Source organism: Lactuca saligna, chromosome 1 (genome assembly GCF_052625555.1).
Source record: "Lactuca saligna cultivar CGN05327 chromosome 1, ASM5262555v1, whole genome shotgun sequence".
NCBI lineage: Eukaryota > Viridiplantae > Streptophyta > Magnoliopsida > Asterales > Asteraceae > Lactuca > Lactuca saligna.
In genome coordinates, this window is record NC_136417.1 from 13,323,251 (window position 1) to 13,330,493 (window position 7,243).

Below are 7,243 nucleotides of genomic sequence, written 5' to 3' on the forward strand. Positions count from 1 at the left end.
CTTACACCATAAGCCACTACCACCCAATGTACATGACCCATATGTCCTCCATGGGTCTTAACATGACACTATAAACCACTACCACCCAAAGCTCATGAGCCATGACCCGTATGTCCTCCATGGGTCTTAACATGACACTATAAGCCATTACCACCCAATGCAAATGACCCATGACCCATATTTCCTCCATGAGTCTTAACATGACACTATAAGCCACTAACACCCAATGCACATGACACATGACCCATATGCGCTCCAGTAGTCTTAATATGACACTATAAGTCACTACCATCTAATGCACATGATCCATGACACATATGTCCTCCATGGGTCTTACATATTTCAATGTGGCGTTTTGCTAATAAATTGCCACACAATTCAAAGTTTATGAAGACTATTGGATATCTTTTGCCGACATGCAATTACGGTGAACATGACCATGTTCACTAAATGGCCGCATGCAATTAATTTAATAATTGGCAATTTGTTAATAAATGGTCACAAAAACCATCTTTGATTGTAACTATTGCTCATATAACTACCGCATGATTTTATTGTTAGTGTGGTTGTAACTATTATTTAGTCACTAAATAAATTATTTATTAAGTTTATAATCACATCGATTTTAGAAAAACGTGGAAAAATGAATTGTTGTAATCAAGGATCTCATCTATTATGTGTATAGTCATGTAGAGAGAGAGAGAGAGAGGGAAGGGTAAAATTGTTTTTTACCGTGGGTGTAGACAAATAAACTAGATTCCCGATTATAGGTTATGGCCCAATTATTAATTGGGGTTTTATTTGATTGGTTAGCGCGAGGATTCCCCGGTTCAGCAGCCCGAGCATCTATTTGACTAACAACAGACTGAGGTGAGTTTGCTCACTATACTGTAGGACACTAGGGATTGTATATGTTTGTAGTCTTTGTGACTCCTGTTGTATGTGTTGTATGCTTGTGTGCCTATTTGCTATACGTATGTAACACCGAAAATTTTCGCACAAATTTTCATTTTTAAATTCACATATATGACATCAACACACTTCACAAAATCTCAATATATCTATTATCAAAACAAGTGTTCATAATTAATTGAATAAAATCCAGGATCCTCGAAACACAACTCCATCTCATGTGTACAATCAAGCTGACGCCTTCCTGTGATCTTGAGAAGTACCTGAAACACATAACACATAACACGGTAAGCACAGAGCTTAGTGAGTTCCCCAAAATACCACACAGTTTATTAGCCAATCGAGGTTATAACTCAATAAGACCCTCTGGTCAATGTGTCTCAGTGGGACCCTCTGGTCCCACAACTCAAATGGACCCTCCGATCCCTCAACTTAGTAACTCAATTAATCATAGTATACATATCACAACAACAATAAGCAGGATATCACAACACACAACATATGCACATAGAAAATGCATGCTATCACATAACTCAGGTAAGCACCTAAGATCAATAATTACACAGATTACTATAACATCATAAGTCACAAAGACAGTATGCACGATAATACATATCACATTATAAACAAACAGGATCCTCCAGTCCATAATGTACTAAGACCCTCCGGTCTACAATGTACAGTGACCCTCTGGTCAATAATATACTAAGACCCTCCGGTTAATAGTGTAAATACGACCCTCCGGTCATCAACAAGAATAAGACCCTCCGGTCACACACAAATTACAATACAGGTAAGTCTAGTGAGAAGACTCACCTTGGATGGCAGACAGATCCTATAAATGATGTTGTTGTACTCTGACCTCTAACACTGAGTTAAACCCACAACTAATCTCATTAGGATCTAGATATGGTCCACTAATCCGGCCCATAAATAACTCAAGCCCGTTGGGCCTACCAAGGCCCAAGCTGAATTAGGGTTTTCACATAAAATGAAGATTAGGGTTAAGTGTTTCTCACTTAACCCATTAAGTCTATCACTCCACTAAGCCATTCACGCAATGAAGTCAGACATAATTTACAAAATCAATCTAACAGTCCAACCGCGGGTCCTGGTAAAATCCAAACTAACAAACCCATAACTAGGGTTTTCTAAACCCTAATTGGGTTCCTATCCCAAAATTCCTCCAACTAGTCTAGATCAAGCGTTTGGGCCGATTAGAGTTCACTAAGTCAAGCACCATCCACTACCACCTCAGGTAGTGGTGGTCAGTGGCGGCTCCTGGTGGTGGTGGTGGGTTTTCCGGCCACAAAAACACGCATACAATTTCCAAAATGCTGGAAACAATGAAAATACTAAAGCATACACCCATAACCATGCCCACAGCCACCACCCATGGCGGCTGGTGGTGGCGGAGGGTGGCAGAAAACAATAGTGGTTGGCAGCCACCACCTCACGGTGGTGGTGGTGGTGGATTCTCTTGGTTGCCAGCCTAGCAAACATACATACATGCTCGTAAACACTAGATAAACACCGAAGTACACTCAACTCAGCCACCACAGGCGGCTGGTGACAACCGGAAGCACAAGAGCAGTGGCCCAAGGCCACCAGCGACCCTAACAGCATTGTGAACTTAGCAGTAACAAAAGAGGGAAGAGATGGTGGCGTGTTGACTTACCGGAAGCATCCATTCACACGCACCCAACACAGCGACTCAACAAGACTCAACACTTCGATCTCGGTGGTTCATTCACTACCCAATCGCATCTCTGGCAGCAGGGATCGTGGTGGCGGCGAGTGATGGTGAGATAGAAAGCGATTAAAGGTGGCGGTCGGACTTGGCGAATCGATCGGCGGCTGAGGAGTCTCACCTTGGCGGCTGAAGAGAATATACTCTCGGGTTAGGTTTCCCAGCGTACATCACTTGAAACGGGAAGGAAATGAGCACTGGGCCTATACTCGTGCTTATTCAAACATCCATCCATTCTTTACATATTTGACCCCTACTCCACCAAAACTTATCAATATAAGTACCATATTTACCAATCAGCCCCCACCTTTAATAATTCCTTACAATACAAGTCCCAACAATTAACAATCATCCCCCGTCTTTAGAAATATTTACAAGGTGGCATGGAAATTACACTTTAACCTCGAAATCCATAATTTAAATCAATTTGCTCCCTAACACCAATACCCCGCTCAATATTATTTAATTCAGGACTATTATAAATTTATAAAACTTTATTTACTTATTTAATCAATAACGGGATGTTACAATGTATGTGGGGTGAAAATAGACCTGGTACAACCTTGTGCTGACATATGAGTTGAAATAGACTCGGGGGTAAAATAGACCCGACACAGCCTTAGGCTGGCATATGAGTTGAAATAGACTTAGGGATGAAATAGACTCTGGATGAAATAGACCCGACACAACCTTGAGCCGGTAGATATGTATGGTATGTGGTATTTTAGGGAACTCACTAAGCTTTGTGCTTACGGTTTATGTTTAAAATATTTTTTTTCAGGTACTCTCGGTTCGAGAAGGAAGAGTCCGGCTTGATCGCAAGGCTTCCACCCATGTTTCAGCACTATATGATTTTGGGAAAATGTACTCTGATAACTATTTTACTATGTTATACTTTTGAATGATTAAAATGATTCAATGGTGTTTTATGGTTGAACTAAAAATGAAAATTTTACCTTATAATTTCTGAGATGTTGCAGTAGCTGTAACATCCCAAAAATGATGACATAAAATTTTCCTTTTTAGATTAATAAATTATTCATACATATCATTTCCATAAAGCCAAGATAATTTAGATTTAGCAAAACATCTTTAAATTAGAGTAAATCACATAATGCGGAAACATATGATGTGTGCTCTGTAATCATCCCGGGCTCTTCTATTTGAAAACCGAAGTACCTGAAACGTAAACTGAAAACCGTAAACACAAAGCTTAGTGAGTTCCCTAAAACACCACATAATATATAACCACAAAATATCATGCAACATACATATAGTTGCCATGGGCTGCCCCATGGTCTTCACCTGGACTGCCATGGGCTCCACCCCCCTCCCCCTATGGTCTGATATCCAAGTGCCATAGGCTACCCCCATGGTCTTTACCTAGAATGTCATGGGATCCCCCATGGTCTTGTTAGAAATGTCATGGGCTCCCCCTTGGTCTGATATCCAAGTGCCATGGGCCACCCCCATGGTCTTTCATGCAAGCATCACAGAGACAACTAGCATTCCACATAACAAGTAATGGGCCGACATTAGTGCCTTCTACCCATGGAAATAATGAGAAGATTCACCTCGTACTGCCAAATCACACAGACGATCCCTGGCTGCTGGCTGACAGATTCCCCAAACTGTCAATATCAAAACAACGCCCAATTAACAATTGAGTTTCTATCCATAACCATAAATCCATAATCGGGGTAAAAGACCATTTTACCCCTAATCTAACTTGGACCAAGACTTAGGCCCAAACCATGGACCAATTTTCCAAATTGGGCCCAAACCCATTATAGGCCTTCTCGAAATAACTATCAGCCCAAAACCTGATGGCCCAACATGGCCCAAGACAACTAAGCCCAAAAGATGGCCCAAACTGAAGCCCAACATGCAAAATCCTTCCTTGCTGAGTACGCGGGGCGTACCCATCTGTACGCTAAGCGTACTCGCTGTTTGGCTTGTAAGTTACGTGTGAAGGCTTATACGCCCAACGTACTCACCCAATAAGCCTAATCTTTCCATTAAGCTCTTAATGCATTAATCCAGAAGTCCAAACAACAGACATGAGTCTAATAAATGTCTAGAACCATAAGGTCACTGACTTGGTGACTTTGCATGCCCCAAGAAGACCCAACCTCAAAATATATCATTCTACCATCATGAAAAGGACCCAAGATTATGCATGGATATGTTTAAACCCTAAAGGTACGAACTTTATGGACCCTGCTTGATGTGTGTAAATTCAACTAGTTTTATCCCTACTTTTTATTAATAATTTGAGCACACAAAGGCAGTGAACCTGTCTTTAAGTGGTATAGATTGATAAGTAAGGTATCGAACTCAGGGAACGGAAATTAAACTAATAGCTAATTTTAACTAAAACAAATAATAAAAGTAAATGGTTTTTCTCTAGTTTTGCAAGACTAGAAACTTAAACAAACTAAATTTAACTAATTAACTAAAGCAACAATTATTCACCAAATTTGATAAAGATGTTTCTATTTAGGTTCAACCAATTCACTCCTATGGTTATTTAAGTTAAGATAGATTAATTGCTATTGGTTACCAATGATAATAGTTAGGTTCATGTTCATTACTCCTAACCCTTAGACAATTAACTAATTTAAGCGTTGATCAAGTGTTTAAACTAATTAATTCCCTAGATTAATTATTTGGGTTAAATAAGATTTGTAATGGTCAATTAAGTTATTAATTCAATTAACCTCTTGTTGATGGTTTCTCAACAAGCTCACACATTAATCTTCCTATTTTCTTATTAATCTTAGTTTCATAATCATTACTTCCAAGCATACGTTTTAGCATTCACATAGACATATGAGGTTAACAATTAAGTGATGTTCATACAACCTAATTGCCTTCCAATTAACAGAAAATAGTAGTGATTAACACATAAGGTTCTTTAACAAACTTAATTTAACAAATCACCAATAGACAATTAACCAAAATTCAATAATTAAACCATAGGAGTTCTTTGGTATTCCCCAAACAGAAACAAAAACGAGTTTAGCTCATAGTTGCAGTAGAAACAAGCAAAGAAACAAAGTTTATGAAAGCAAACATGTTTAATTCCTAAGTCTAAGTGGTAGAATTAACCTAATTGCTTGAATTCTTCCAACTCTTGAAGCTTAGGGTTCTTCAATGCCTTCTGAACCTTTTAGTCGCAGCTAATCCTCCAGAATTTGCCAGGGGTTTCGTTCCATGTGATAAGGATTCGTCTTATAAAGATATCTCAAAACAGAGGGTACTCGGCGAGTAGCAGAATCAACTCGCCGAGTAGGTCAATACTTATCCGTCTTCAAATTAGCAGTCGTACATATCTTCTAGCATCTCATCGTGTACTCGCCGAGTAAGGCCGATGTACTCGCCGAGTAAGTCATTCTTGGCACCCTTTAATCTTCTCTTGCTTTCCTTTTCTCCTTTTTGCCTCCAAGCATATCTTTTGGGCTGAAAACACAATTCAAAGCATTTTAAGTACCTTTTGTCCAAATTATTCTCATAACTAACCAAAAATAACTAAGAATATATGTTAAATGATTAACTAATTATGCACATATCAAAATACCCCACACTTGACTTTTGCTTGCCCCCAAGCAAAACTATATTTTAAACACATTAAAATCACATTAATAACTCCAATCCTTCCCAGCCATTATGCCAAGACCGCAACGCATGCATTTGTGTCTAATTCCTAAAAACCCCCCATACTCCAAATACTCACAATCCTCATAAACATTCGCCCACTCACCCCGAACTATGCTCATTTTATGCAACCCTCCGAATCCATCCTCAGAAAACCTCTTTACCCTCAAGGTATTTTTAATTGAGCAACCCAAGCATACATAATCTAGATAATTACAATTTTTCGATACCACTTTGAAGCTCTTTGGAATTCTTCACTTGCTTGATAATTTGATCTTGGATATCTTTGAATTCACCACCTTTGTTTGATTTCTTTGGTATCTTCAACTTTTTGAATTTCTTTGAGTTTTTGATCTTCATATTTGACATTTGACTTTGATGCTCCAAAAATTCTTCAAACTTTTTCTTGTAATTCTCTCTTTTTTTTTACATGTACCTCACTTTTTTCACTTAAATCCCTACATGCTTAAGCAGGGGCGCTCAATCTCAACCTTTATTGGCTAATGATAAAAATCTTCCTGGATACATTTCAGGTTTAGGCTGCTAAACATATTGCATCCCTCAGGCTGAGCAAGGTCGTGTTTTTGTCTCATGATTTCACTGAAATAAGGAAGCCACAAATGCACTAGAACTTATATAGGCTCAACTAAACATTTGGGTTGTCATGCAATTATTAACACAACTTTAATATGGAATTCTAATTTTTACCAAAATTTTCTAATTTAAGACCTAAGCATTTTAAATATTCAATAAGTTAAACATTATTCTAAATTAAGATTCTAAGTGTTCTAAGATGTGACTAACCCCCTACCCCATACTTATTTTATGCAATGCCCTCATTGCATATTATAACAAAACAAAAATACAAATAGAGAGAAAGTTGGAACAAACTCCCCTGGGGTAGCAGTCGCTAGGTTGACACTC

At 38.6% G+C, this 7,243-nt stretch overlaps 1 long non-coding RNA gene across 1 annotated transcript; it reads right to left on the reverse strand.

Moving 5' to 3' along the window:
• Nucleotides 1–979: 979 nt before the first annotated feature.
• Nucleotides 980–2,861, reverse strand: LOC145048312 (uncharacterized). The gene is made up of 2 exons (XR_013682796.1): nt 2,591–2,861; nt 980–1,175 (listed from the first exon to the last, which is right to left on the reverse strand). It is a non-coding gene; the product is annotated as an uncharacterized LOC145048312 (long non-coding RNA).
• Nucleotides 2,862–7,243: the final 4,382 nt, after the last annotated feature.